This window comes from Staurois parvus, unplaced genomic scaffold (assembly GCF_062004578.1).
Source record: "Staurois parvus isolate SC_StPar_1 unplaced genomic scaffold, SC_StPar_1.0 ptg000206l, whole genome shotgun sequence".
In the NCBI taxonomy this organism is placed as follows: Eukaryota; Metazoa; Chordata; class Amphibia; order Anura; family Ranidae; genus Staurois; species Staurois parvus.
Window position 1 is genome coordinate 2,338,462 of NW_028318002.1, and position 14,388 is coordinate 2,352,849.

Genomic DNA, 14,388 nt, shown 5'->3' on the forward strand with positions numbered 1-14,388 from the left:
GGACGCAGAAACGAAGGACAGGTGTTTTTTTTCCTAAAGGCCAGCAGCTACAGTTTTTGTAGCTGCTACCTTTCATTATTTATATTGTGACTGGAGCTCTGGTATAATAGTACTTCAATGAAGAGCTACCTCCACTTGTGTTGTATCCACCAATTAGCAGAGCTGGTACAGCAAGTATCAGGTAACGTGAAGATGGACTCCAGGCTATGACATTGCCCACTTCCCCTGTCACTATCACAACTCCCATACATTCCCACATGGAAAGCAGGATGGCTAAAGGAAGCGACGTCACACGGAGGGTGCCGACTGACGCACAGCGTCCCACCAGCATCTCTCCGGGCACGGCTCCTGTAATAACGTGTGTTATGTTTCTTTTTATTTCTAGCCCCCTTCGCTCGCAGTGACGCTCCCGGCTACTGATTGGTCGGGGCGTGCAGAGGAACAGCCACGCTCCGCCTCCTCACCGTTTTCTCCGCCCCTCAGACGGTGAACTGAGTAGTAGCCACAAGCACTTGGGTTAGGTGAGTTGCTGGCGGCCTGTGTGTCCTGTGAGTGAGCGGGGACGAAGGACGGGGTGTCGGGCTGCGGGGCCTACTACTGCTCTTCACGGTGCGGGCTGTCCTGGCGGTCCATTGAGAAGCAGTGTTCCTTCGCCTGGAGGGGTGTGAGGGGCCCGCTGGTCGGTATTCCCGCTGTGTGACCTCATGCTGGAGCCGTCCTTGTGTAGCGGAGGAGTGCAGCCAATCCCACGAGCTGGCGGCTGAGATTTTTTTTCCGGGCAGGGGTCACGTGTCCCCCTGTCAGTGCAGGGACCGGGAGAGCGCTGTGTGTGCAGCCATCGGTCACCGAGCAGCCATGGGCGGCCTGAAGGCTATAAATAGACGCTGCCATCATGGAAGCTATTCTGGTTTGGACTTATCTATTTCTCGGGGTATATATGGAAGTTTGTGTGTGCACGTGTTCTCAGTGTGTGTGTGGTCGTGAACTTGCTGCCTCGTCTTTGTCCTCTGTAGACGGCCCAGGACTACGAGGTGATCATATAACCTTCAGGGTATGAGTTTATAGGGCCCAATCCATGGGGCCAGGGCATGTGCTCTTCAGTGTGTGCCCTGAGGTGCTTCCACCAAGGTCACCCCAACTCGCCCTAGGCTTCCATAGCAAAGGTCATCACCACTCTTCCTTCCTTCCTCTGTTCTACAGGTGTACCATGGCTGCTCCATGACAGCTGGCTGCTCCTCATGTCACTCTGTCCTCCTTTTTGTGTCCTCAAGGTGCTGCTTTTTTTCTACACCCATCTTGTAAGATGGCCTTCAACTTTCACAGGCTCACTTCTATGTGTTCCCACATTGCTTTTCAAATGTGGATCACTGCTTATTCTTAGCAACTTGTGTTATAGGAAATGTAAGGTGTAGAAGTTACCTACAAATCACTTTACACCTCATTTTCTCTAAGCACAAAAAAAAAAAAATTGCTGCAGTGCCTACTGTTGCTATACCTTCCTTAGTCTGGCCATACATGGGTTGAAAATCGACTTTTTTTTTTGTCCCAAAATCAGACCTAAGAATAATTGGCCAATGTCACCGGCTGATTTTCATGGTTCCTCCACTTTTCAGTGATCGGGCTAGTTGGAAAATTCGTGAAAAACGACTGATTTTTAACTCGATGGTCAAATCGTACAATCGGTTTTCCGAAAAGAATATGCGCGTGAGCCATGACCTGGAAGGAACAGAAGTTTTGCATGTTATATGGGGTGAACTTTATGACTTGGTCTGCTGATTTTCGAAATCAATGATTGCACCATCGGATTACCGAGCGAACGAGGTTTCGGATTTTCGGACGAAAAATCGTTCGAAATTCAAACCATGTATGGCTGGCATTAGTTATAAATAACGTATGTGGTTGTGTATAAATAACATATGTGGTTATGTGTAAAGTGTATCTGCTTTCTAGGGTCTGGGATTGCTTTGGATCTTCTCCATATGTGGTGACATTTTTTTGGGCTGCATCTGGTTCACACCAAGACAATTGACGAGTCGCACCCTATGTGTGCCTATCCAAGTGAAGAAATGTCACCAGCATACCGAGGAATCTTCAAAATGGGTCTAAAGCTTTATTTTGTGGTTACGTAAACGCAGGCAACATTTCGTGCCATGCAGGGCCCCTTCATCAGCGTCACTTGCCTGACGAAGGGGTGCTGTGTGGCTCCAAAAATTGCCTTTGTGTTTTTGACCATGAAATAAAGCTTTAGACCCATCTTGAGGATTCCTCGGTGTGCTGGTGACATTTCTTCACTTGGATTGTCTGTGTTTGCGAGCCTGTGGTCACTATAGCACCCAGCAATACTAAATAGTGATTTGCAGGAAAGTGTGCATTGGGAGTACTGTGTTTGGACCTGTTTGTGCCTTTGGAACCATTCAAACCGGTGTGACTTCAAATTGCAACAATTTTTTTTTTTTTAAAAGGTTCCTACACTATTTTTGGCAATTCCATGTGCAATTTGCATTGACAGCTGTGCATGAAGTCACATAGATGTCAGTAAGCTGCACATGAGAACACTGATCAGCGTCTTTGAAAGTAGCATTTGGTGTGAACCAAGGCTTGGTCTCTGTTCACACTGGTACACTTTTGCCACGCTAAAACGCACATTTCCAGCGCCTCAGGTAAAAAAAAGTTGCCTTTTGCATCGGTGTGCTGCGTTTTTTGAAAAATTCTGCTTGCTGCATTTTTAGTGTCCTGTTTGAAAAAGGCACCAAAAACACCCTTTCCATTATAGTCAATGTGTGGGTTTTTCTTTTGTTTTAATTGTATAACTAAGGGCAAAACCTTTTGTAGTTTTGGATAGAGTGGAGATGGACACCTGTTAGTTGGTTATTGCTGTCTGTGCCCCCATTAGGGAGATTTGCCCTGTTTACCATTACCATTGATAAAATGTTTGTAAAGGCTCAAGGTTTTTTACCTTCATGCTTTCTATGCATGAAGATAAAAAAACTTGGTGTACAGCATCATCCCCAGCCCCCCAATACTCAGCAAAGCCCCCTCTCAATCCAGCAATGTGCGCAGGAGTCTCGGCTATCCCTGGACTTCCTCTCCTCATTGGCTGAGGCAGTAAATGGAGCCATTGGCTCCCACTGCTGTCAATCACAGCCTGTGAGCCACTGAGAAGAGGGTAGGGCGGGGCCAAGCCAAAGCTCCATGTGGGAATGGACACATGGAACAGCAGGTGCCCCCATAGCAAGGTGCTTGCTGTGGGGATACCCAACAGGAGGGATGGGCCAGGAGAGCCCGTGGGGGACACGAGGAGGATCAGGCTGCTCTGTGTAAAACCACTACCCACAGCAGGTAAGTATGACTTGTTTGGTGTTTTTTTTTTTTTTTAAGAAAAAAAGACTTGAGTATCGCTTTAAAGTAAAAGAAATGCCAAATTTTGGGCTGTCCCCAGAAAAGTAATGGGAAATTTTCCAAAGAGGATACTAGTTCTAGTGACCTGCGGGTCCCCAGGGAATTACTGTCATTTGCAGAAATTCTCACTTCCTGTTATAGCTTTGGGACAGGAAGTGATGGTAAATCTCCTCAGTGGGATACTGATGGCACAAATAAAAATGACAGGGATTATAACCCTCTTACTCTCAAAATGAAAAAAAAAGTTTCGCGCTTAGTTCTACTTTAAGTGCAACTTTTTAGTCACGTGTCAATGTCTTCCCCGTGACCAGGGATGAAATTGCATGCAAAACTAATGTAAAGTACACTAAAATTGAAACTTAAATTTTAACACCATGCATTAAAAATATAATTTGTTTAAAGAAGTTCTCCAAGGTGAACAAGCTGTTGTGTAGTGACTGCATGGTACTAACTGGTTTTCATCCTGTCCGTTCTAATTGACCATTAAAGCTGTCGATATATTTTTATAGCACGGTCATTTAGCCCTGGTTCACACTGGATCCGACTTTGAAATTGTGCAACTTCAAGTGCGACTTCATGCAGATATGTCTGCATTTGCACCTGAAATCGCAAAAGGTAGTTCAGGAACTACTTTCAAAATAAAAATGAACGGTTCCATTAGCAACAATAGGGTGCGACGTGGCTGCAATTTGAAACTGTCGAATCACATGACAGGACGCATTGCTGTGAAAGAAGGTTTATGCAGCACTTATTGTACATTTGCAGGACAACTCGCCTGCCTCATGTTTGATCATTGTGGAAGATGCATGTAACCTCTAGATTAATGAGACATGGTTTACTAAAGCCATTTGAATTGTAAAGAAGTTGAGTGTTACATTTTTTTTTTTTTTTTTGTAAAATACTGTTTTATACACTTTTTTTTTTTTTTTCCTGTTCACAATCAGTTCAGGCAGGCATGACAGACGCTAATCAAACAGTTGGCTAAATTGAGTGGAAGAAATCTTTGTAGCTGCATTGCCTTTGAGAGTCATGCTTGCTTCCAGAAAAGATTATAGCACCTTAGCAATTAACGTTAAATTCTGTAGATAAAAGCAAATTGTGCATTTTTGACCAAAGTTGAATAACGCTCTTGTTATATGCATGTGTCATATATGTATCTCCTGAAGCCTGACTGGAAACTCTCAGGATGTTGCTAAGAAACGCATAGCTGTTACTGTTCACCATCATAGGAGTGAGCTCAGAGCTACTGCATCAGCTGAGAGAAAGTGAATGAAAGGAGGTTTGAAACCAAGAGCGCTTACTCCTGTAAAGGTGAGCTGTTACAGCTGGACCTCTTAAGAATGCCCAAGGAGTTTTCCAGGTAGGCTTCATCAGGTAAGGGCATGTTCACACCCTCTGCAAATACCTGTGGTTTCTGCAGCAGAAAACTGCAGGTCTTTGCAAGACACACAGGAAACAATGGTTTCCTATGTGTCTTGTTCACACCAAAATGCAGGTGTGATGGTGCGGAGCTATGCAGGATTATGCAGCATGTCTGCAGTTTTCCTCACCGCTCCACACTGGAATGCTGGCAAACTGGACAGCACCACTCTGCAAGACCCTCTGTGACAGGAAGTGGAGGGGAAAGCAGAGCGGCGCTCTGAGTCTACTGTCCGCCTTTTCATCCCTGTTGGATGCCAGCTGCGATGCTGCCTTTCCAGTAGGTGAGAGGGCACTGCCAGCAGGGGACAAAACTGTTGGGGGCATGTGAGGAGGGGGGCCCATCTCATGCCTATTGAAGTCACAAGGGATGTTGACAGCAATAAGTCACCGGTCACACCACTACAATTTGTGTACGATTTCTGAAGACTTTATTGCTACTTGTGAAGATTTTCAACGATTTCTTGCAATATGCAGTGCGATTTCCATTATATTCTATGTATGTGAAATCGCAACAAAACTGCAGAAAAAGTAATGGAAGAATTGCTTTAGAAATCGCTCTGCAGCAAATTGCACATGTTAAGACACTGACGTTCACATTCATCAGGTACGATTTCAAATTGCACCAGGCATTAAATATCCAAAAAATAATTTATATGTTTTTTTTAAAGTGCCCCTGTACTTGCATGCAAAGGCAAATGCACGTGTCGGTCCTGCTCACACGCAAACATTGATCGTCCCACACATGAGAGATCTCTGCAAACGTCATGATCGTGGGCTGTAGTTCAGTCCTCTTCTGTAACTCAAGTAGTAACCTGTAAAGGCTTGTAAAGCGTCACCTGTGGATAGTAAAATTTACGTCTTTTTTTTTTGCCGTTGCAAGGGCGTGTGCAATTTTAAAGTGACATCTTTTGGTTTCTAGTGCATTGAAATTCCATATAGTATTGGTTTTCCAAAAAACTGCATTTGAAAAATTGCTGTGCAAATACCGTGTGGCAAAAACTTGCAAAACCCACCAATTTTTTTTTTTTTTCTCCTCTAGGGCTCTGGTTGGTGTCAATGTGCATAAAAGATTTTTGTAAACTGATCTCTGCAAGTGAAATTTGCTCCAGTTTTCCCAGCCATTTTTTTTTTTTTTTTTGCATGTACGGTGTGAACGAGCCTTAAGTAAATGGCCTACATCTATAGCAAGGATGTTATTCAACTTTGGTCAAAGCTGCATAGCTTGTTTTTATCTACAGACATTATGAACTATGTCTTTAAATATAACAACTATAACCTTTTATTCCAGACAAATGGGCCATAAAACCTTTAGCTGTATAATTGGGTAAGGAAGCAAAGCCTTTACAAACTGGAGAACAGCTTGGGCCTCATTTGGTATAAATCATTAAAGCAGCTGAGGGTCATCAAGGATTGAAGGCCCATGCACACTAGCCTGAAGCCCAAAGCTTAGGAACTTGGGGTGGTGTCATCTGCATTTAGTGTGGGTTTTTTTTTTTTGAAGTGCACAGTGGGATTCTTCATTCATGTCACTGTGCAGCAGTGTGTTGCACTTGCTGTGCAGTTACTGCTCTGGAATTCAGAGAAATGATGCATTCTGGTTTGAACATGACACACAGAAAATTAGCTTTCTGTGTCATTGCAGTTACCTGCGTTTATGAAGAAAAACACAGGTAACTGTACATAGTGTGAATGGGCCAGACTTGCACCAATTTTACATACCTGTAGTAAGATATATTAACATTCCCAAATAGGAGCTATCAAGGCCTCAGAAAGCTGCTTGAGCTGGCTGAAATCTAGCCATAGCAACTGCCCTTAAGAAGTGATAGTAAAGGTTCCTTCTTCCTTTTTTTTTTTTTTTTTTTTTTTTTTTGCACACTGCAGATCCTTATTTCCTCTGTCAGTCCCTGCTGGCATTGTCCACACCATCTTCTGTGAAGGGCACTCCAGAGCTAGAATGTTTGCATCCATCAGCACACACAGTGCTGATAAGCCATGCCCCCACTCCATCCTCACAGGAGTTTGACTGACAGCCTCAGGTGCCTATGGCTGTCTGTGTCTCCCGTGAAAACAAGAAGTGAAGAGTAAAAAAAAAAAAAAAAACATTTGCGACAATTTAAGACTGCTTAGTAGCGGAAGCCTTTCAATCAGGGTGGATAAAAATCAATGATTAAAAAAAAAAATTGTTTTTTCTTTTTCTATTTAAATAGGAATTTTTTTCTTTATTCAAATTGGATTTTTTAAGTTTTTTTTGTCAAATTTTATTTTAATGCTTTTGGAGTAAATATCTATCTAAAGATCGTTTTCTATTTAACATACATTAATAATTTAGTTTATTCAGCATGAAATGGAGCTTAGTTACGTAGCATGAGGCTGTATATTCTGCAATATTTACATTTTCGGTAAACTCATTCAATGAATCCAAGCTGAGATAACATGCACTGCATTGAGGCAGTAACCATGAGAAAAAACATGAAATAAAAGAATTTGAGTAGTTCTCCAGCTATGTGAGATTACCTCTTAGCCTAAAATTGGTTCTGATATCACTGTTTTGTTAACCTGACAGGTTATTATTCTAAAAAGGAAACCTTCATTTGATTTGCAAATATTAAAGATTCTAACTACCAGCAAGAATGAGTCAGATTGTTTACATTTAAAGAGCACCTGTCATTTTAGATCCATCATGGCAACGCCTGTTAGCGGGCATCCACTCACCTGTTGCCACCACGTCCTTCACCTTTTGGTGTCACTGCCGCATCACCGGCCCTCCTATTAAAGTGAATGGGACAGTCGGTGAGTCAACAGCAGGTCAGAGGAGCTGCTGCTGGACAGAGATGACCGTTGTGTTTTAAAAATTCTGATTTAAATTGAGTCTCTTCACTAGTGATTTTAAATCAACTTGATTTAAATCAAATCTACCCTCCTTTCAATAGATGGGCTAAGTCTTCCTGAATGTTTTGGATCTGTTTATCTTTTTAGGCCTAGTGTTGTAGAGGGGAACTCCATGCATACTGTGCTTCAGACCAGTCCTTCCTGCCCAGATAAAAATGGCATAGGCACCTTCCACTGCCTACGTGGATGTCTACATCACATCACAGGTGACATTTCTGTGCTGTGGGACACATGCATGCTACGAGATTCCGCACATGGGCACACATGACGCTGCTTGCTGCTGGTATTGAAACTGGATGAGACGTGGCAGCATATAGGGGGAATCCAAAGATGGCTGTATTGAAAAGTGGGGGTAAGGCTAAGGTATTGTAGGGCTAAATTTCCTCTTTAAATTCACGTGTTACTTCCTTAATGGTGTTTTCTACCTTCAGGTACTGTATATTGAAAACTACAGTATGCCTACTATCCCTAAAACTAACCAGTTCAGTTTTACCACTGTACTTTTGAAAGTTTAGACAGCATCCTTCCATATAAAAAGGTAGCTGCACAATTGTTCATAGTGATTTGCTTTAGGTGGTACCTCCTTGGCAACTTCAGACAATTGATCATTTGAGGCTTGACCACCTGCAGGATCCCCTTTAGTCCCTGTGTAACATTGCTGCGTCCCATACAAGTTTTCCAGTTTCCATGTAGTAGTGAAAATGGTCACATAGAAGGTGCCAGTTATGCAGAAATAGTAGAAATCATTTTTTTTTTCTATTATGTTACCTTTGGATACATGACAATGTTGATATAATTTTTTTTCCCCCTTTCTTTCTTGGTGACAGATTAATTTTATTTGCCAAAGCTTAGCTTTGACTGTGCATCCACATAATTCTACATTCTGTGGCGTTTTAACAAATGCCAAAGCACACCCTGTTAAGAAAAGAGGTACGCTTGCCTGTTTCTCCAACTTTTGCAGAGCACTGGCATCTTCACATCGCAAACACACACACTTCTGTGTATATCAGATTCTTGGTCCTATGTTGTGTTCTGAATTTGAAGTGCCAAAAGTGTGAGTAATAAACCCTTTGTCAGTTCTATTATACTTTTTTTTTTTTTTTCTTTTTTTTTCTTTCTTCTCTCCTTAAGGTGGAGATGGATCGAAATTTGGCTGGTTCAGCAGGGACCAGCTGAATTTTAATGAATGTGTGGCTTCTGCAGTTGAACAGATCTGTTGATCGTCTTCTGTTCAACTGCCCTGTTAGCTACAGCCACTGATTGAGTGGCTTTTATCCATGATCTTTGCAGTCTGACAGTGGGGGAGTCTCCCTGCTGTTGGAATACAATAATGCAGCAGGGAGGATTCCCCCATCTGCACATTCAAGGTTGAGTTACAGATTCATGTATGGCCAGCTTTAGACCTCTTTCACACAGGGAGAACTATATCATATGAATGTTAATGGCTGTGTTTACCTACAGCTGTACAGACCATTGCTGCCAACTGGGACATGGGCTGCATAGATGCAGCCACTGTGTCCCAATGCGACATATCTGGGTGTGTCCCTGAACTCTCCCTGTCTGCGTTTTCGGGACCCACAGAGATGTCATATTAGGTTACATCAACTGTGTTTGAGCAGCTGCTGTGTCCCAATTGACATCAGTGGGACTGCCTGTACAGGGATGCACAGAACCTGTGGATCCCTATGTGGGCATACAGGATAGTACACCCTGTGTGAACGAGGACTTGCTCTGCAATATCTGATTTACAGTGAACCCCCTCCACTAAAAATCACAAAAAGGAACAGCTGTGCATGGTAATATGAAAATCCATCTTGCGTTCCTCAGTTCAACAAACCTTCAACTTTTATCTAAATTTACTGTTTTTCCTCTTCATGGTTGAGTGAAGTGCTGGTGATGCAACCTTGGTCTCACAAATGCATCCTGGGTTGTTCCTGTCTATGTCCCATGTTCTAAGGGGCAGACCCAGAGTTCGTGACAGAATTCCAGGAAGTAAAGGTAGAGGGATTCATATGCCCTTAGTAAATATGGCCACTGTAAGAGGAATGGGGAGGAAAAGGGGGGGGAGAAACAAAACCTCCAATCATCTAAATATTTTTTGTAGATTGCCATTACTAAACATTTGTAAAGATGCCTTTAACTTTTTTTTTTGGTAAGGGTAAAGTTCCACCTTTAAAGCAGAACTTCACTTCAGAACTTCAGTTCTGCTCTTCCAATAATAACTTTTTTTTTTTTTTTTTTTTGAGACAGGTACTTGCTCCTATTTCTGCTGGAATCGCCTAGGCAAATGCAGTGGAAATTTGTCCCACATCCTGGCCTACAACCTCCTGGGACGCCTCTTGGCTGTGAGGCTTTAAGAAGTATTGTAGCGGCTGACCTTTTTTTTTTTTTTTTTTTTTTTTTTTTTGTGTATACGAGATTCAGGCGGCTTTTGTTTTTAGGTTCTCTTTATTTAGAAAATGAAATAGTGATCTGAGATCCAAATGTGACATGTTTCCTGAGGGATTCCTCTGGTTTTCCAGTCACCAGCTGTTGTTCAGTAGTCAAATTGTGACTACTAACAAAGGTTTTCTATCTTGAAATGTTTTGGAAGTAAGGGAATTATAAACTTGACTTTTTTCTGTACATTAAATATATTTTGCTTCTTTGTTGGATACATTTTTTTTTTCTACCAGTTTGAAGACCAGAAAAGGATAAGGGTGTTGAGGAGTACACCCTTTTAGGTTGCATTTTTTTAGGTTGCATCTCAGCTGTTGGTCATCCCTTTATGGTATGTCCTGAGAAGGCTAAGGTTTCTTCTGTATCCTTCTTTTTTTTTTTTCTCTTTTCTACTCTAGTACTTGTGAACGGGCTACACTGCTGAATACTGTATACAAAACCTGTGCCCTCAGCTGTTTGCTGTTGTATGCAAGGCAAGTGGTTGTTGTAGACTGTGAAAGGGTGTGTGCGTGTAAAATAAAAAAATTTGGAGCACCTGTTTTGAGTGTTTTAAATAGGACTATGTATTTCTTGAATCATTTAAATTTTGCACAGTTTGTTTCATATTTGATTAGAAGTCGGTAAAAAAAAAAAAAAAAAAACACATGCAAAGTGCTGCAGACCAAGCTATATTGGTGACTGAAGGATCCAAAACCCAGTGTATGTTATGGATTGTGGCAGAATCCAGAACCAAAATAAGGCCAAATTTATTTGCAACCAATTGGGTGCTTCACCAGGAGATATTTTTATACAAAAAATACTCCCCAAAACATGTAACATGAACATCCTTTTAATACAGTCATGGCCAAAAATATTGTCAGATAATGTGCCACTTCTCCCAGAAAATTGTTGCAATTAAAAATTGTTTAGGAATGCTCATGTTTCTTTTGTATTGGTATGACACAAAGTGGAGAAACAAGCCAAATCTCAACACATTTCACACACAATCCCAAAAATGAACTAGAAAAAATGATTGGCACCCTCAACTGCTCCAGGTCTCTTTAGACTGGAAGGGTTCCTTTTCCTAACTGCTAACTTGAGATCTCTTCACATATGCTCTATGGGATTGAGATCTGGACTCATTGCTGACCAGTTCAGTACTCTCCAGCACGTTGTCTTAGACCATTTCGGGGGTCTTTTTTTGGACTTGTGTTTTGGGTTATTGTCCTGCTGTAAGACCCATGACCTCCACGGAGACCCAACTTTCTGACACTGGACCCTACATTACACCCCTGAATTCTTTGGTAGTCTTTAGATTTTATAATGCCATGTACACGGTCAAGGCATCCAGTGCCTGAATCAGCAAAGCAACCCCAAAACATTAATGAACCTCCACCATGCTTGCTGTAGGGACTGTATTCTTTTCTTTAAAGGTCTCATTTCTTTTTCTGTAAACAGTAGAATGATGGGCTTTACCAAAAAGCTGTAATTTTTGTTTCGTCTGTCCACAGCACATTTTGTCAAAAGGATATTGGCTTCCTTAGGTAAGTTTTGGCAAACTCCTATCTGGCTTTTTTATATATATATATATATATATATATATATCTCTATCTATCTGTGTCAGCAGTTGTCCTACTGGGTCTCCTATCATGGTGTCCCTTTACATTTAGCTTGCGACGTATAGTGCGAGCTGACACAGTTGTACTCTGTGCCTGAAGGTCAGCTTGAATTTGTCTGGAAGTTAATCTAATCGTTCTTTATCCACCATTGAAACAATCCTTTGTTGCAGTCTTTGCAATTTTTCTCTCTCGTCCATGGAGATTAGCTACAGTGCCATGAGCTGTAAACTTCTTGACAATGTTGCACACAGTGGACACAGGATGAACAAGATCTGTTAATTGATACAAGTGGGTTTAATTACAAACTACAGGAGCATCACAAACTTGGAATGCAATTATTATTTCTTACAAATTTGATAAGGTGCCAATTTTGTTCAGTCCATTTTTGGGGTTTTGTGTGGATTGTCAGGTTTGGCTTTGTTTCTCTACTTTTTTTTGTGTCATACCAATACAAGCAAAATAAATAAACCTGAGCATGCCTAAACATTTGTAATTGCAACAATTTTCTTGGCAAAGTGGTGCATTATCTGACAGAAATGCAAGGGTACCAATATTTTTGGCAATGACTATTAAAAGGATGATCCTGTTGCATGTTTTCAGGAGTAATTTGGCTGAAACTGACTTTAGGAAGGTTAACATCAGGTAAGCAGTAGTAATGCAGTGAACCATAATGTCTCACTGCAAAAAAGGATACATATGTATCAAAAGGAAAATTCATTCAATTAGACCTTCCATGAAGTGGTATAAAATAAATGTAATCTGTTGGAGTTTACCAATCCTTAGGTTGCATTATTTGTTGCTTTTTTTTTTTTTTTTTTTTTTTTTTCCCCCTTTCACCTGGTCATCTGTCCAGTAAGTCTCTTATTTTTCAACTTCCTTTAACAGACCAAACTGTCCAGCAAAAGTCAGAGGTATTGGGACAAACCATTTAACACTGACGGGTGCTTACAGTGGTCAGCTTTTTTCTTTCCCCCAATATGTAAAACCTTTATCCCAGTAGAGAGGAAAAACTGTTGATGTAGCTGGTTAAAAAGTGTCAGCAGAAATTTCAGCTTCAATTTGTTAGTCAAGTTAGTCTAAATCTGTTAGACCATCTGCTATCTTCTCCCTAGGTTGATGACCGTATTGCTGTCCAAAGTTGTAACTGTTGCCCCTCCATTCAGTGTGGAGACACCCTTGAAAGAATGGTTCTTGGCCTGGATGACAAATTCCTAATAAAATGCAGCTACCACATTATAGGACTAGGAACAGACGGAGCTGAATTTAATCGCTATGTTAAACTATTTGTATTTTGTTTTCTTTATTCCTCCCCTCTCGGTGCTTCCCATCTTTAATGCTGAGCTGCCGCATGTGTCTATTGGTAAACACTTTACTCCCAGCACCGTAACAAAGCAATCACATGATTGCAATGCCCGCCTTCTCCTCCCGGCTTTTTGATCCTCTTAAAGGGCTGGTAGGCGGCGGAGGAGAAAGGATTCAACATGGCAAGCATTTTCTTGAGTTAAGGTCCACTTTAAGTGTGTGTGTGTGTGTGTGTTTTATTTTTCAGCACTGCCACTTCTAAACTGTTTGATGTAAAGTGCTGGGCTTCAGTATCTTGAAGCTCTCTTCATGAAATATTTATTTTAATAGGTCAGCCACATATGAATTGAAGTGGTTTGCCTCAACAGTGAGTTAATTGAGAGGTTAGCAAGGTTGCACTGGCAGCTGGCAAACTTTTTTTTTTTTTTCTGTTTGCTAATGACTTCCAGTGCTATCATCTTATCACAAGAATGAAACCTTGAGGTGTGTACATGAGTAGATCTACTGTTCTGCTTCTGTATAGGAAGCATGAATTATACAGTGACTTGGGAGATAAGATGCTGAGAAGGAAGGAAACAAGCACATTCACTGGCTCATGCAGTGTGAGGTAGCAGTATTTTCTGTGAAAGTAAACTTAACTCTAGGAAATTAACCAAACATAATGTTAGCAGTAACTTTTTTTTTTTTTTAAATATTCCTTAATGTGCCCATGCAACAACTAATATCCAAGCTGCACTCTATATGAAGACCTTAAAGTGTTACTAAACCCACAAGAGTAAAATCGATCTGTATATGCAGTAAAGCATGCTTGTTATACTCACCGTGGAACCTAAGCGGTTAATCCTCTGCATTGTGTAAAAAGGCTGTTTAATCCTGACTTCTCTGATCCTCCCCTTCTTTTAGTGTCCCCCCTTTTATCACCTGATAAGACATATGGTGTGGAGTCGCTCTATACATGCTTAGTTTGGTGTGTATTGCTAGAGAGGTGTTTGTGTTTTTTTTTTTTTTGGGGAGGGTGCATGTGATCAGCACTGTCCAGAGAGAGGTCAGGGGTTTTGCATCCTCCTACAGCAGAATGAAAACTCCTATAAGCTTTAACATGTGCTCGGCTGGACACTGATAGAAGTCACAAGACTGTTCTAACTGCTGATGAGAAAAGGTATTTAGCAGTTTATATTTACTAAAATATTTGCATTTCCGTGTACTGTGGGAGACAAGATATACTGAATGCAGGGTCCTGGGTTTAGTAACACTTTAAAGTGGATCTACCTTACATTTGAGCACCACAAACTAAAAACACTATTTTTGTTGTTTTTCAGTTCATTTTTAATATCTAAAG

At 41.3% G+C, this 14,388-nt stretch overlaps 1 protein-coding gene across 4 annotated transcripts in view; it reads left to right on the forward strand.

The window, feature by feature from the left end:
* Positions 1-322: 322 nt before the first annotated feature.
* AKAP1 (A-kinase anchoring protein 1) overlaps positions 323-14,388 on the forward strand; it is an 86,415-nt gene continuing 72,349 nt past the window's right edge. The window contains exon 1 of one of the 4 annotated variants that reach the window (XM_089678518.1): positions 323-521. The gene's annotated coding sequence lies outside the window, so the exon portion shown is untranslated. Of the gene's footprint in view, positions 522-549; positions 680-804; positions 908-14,388 lie in introns of those variants that run through there. The other 3 variants (XM_089678521.1, XM_089678519.1, XM_089678520.1) reach the window with 3 other exon arrangements.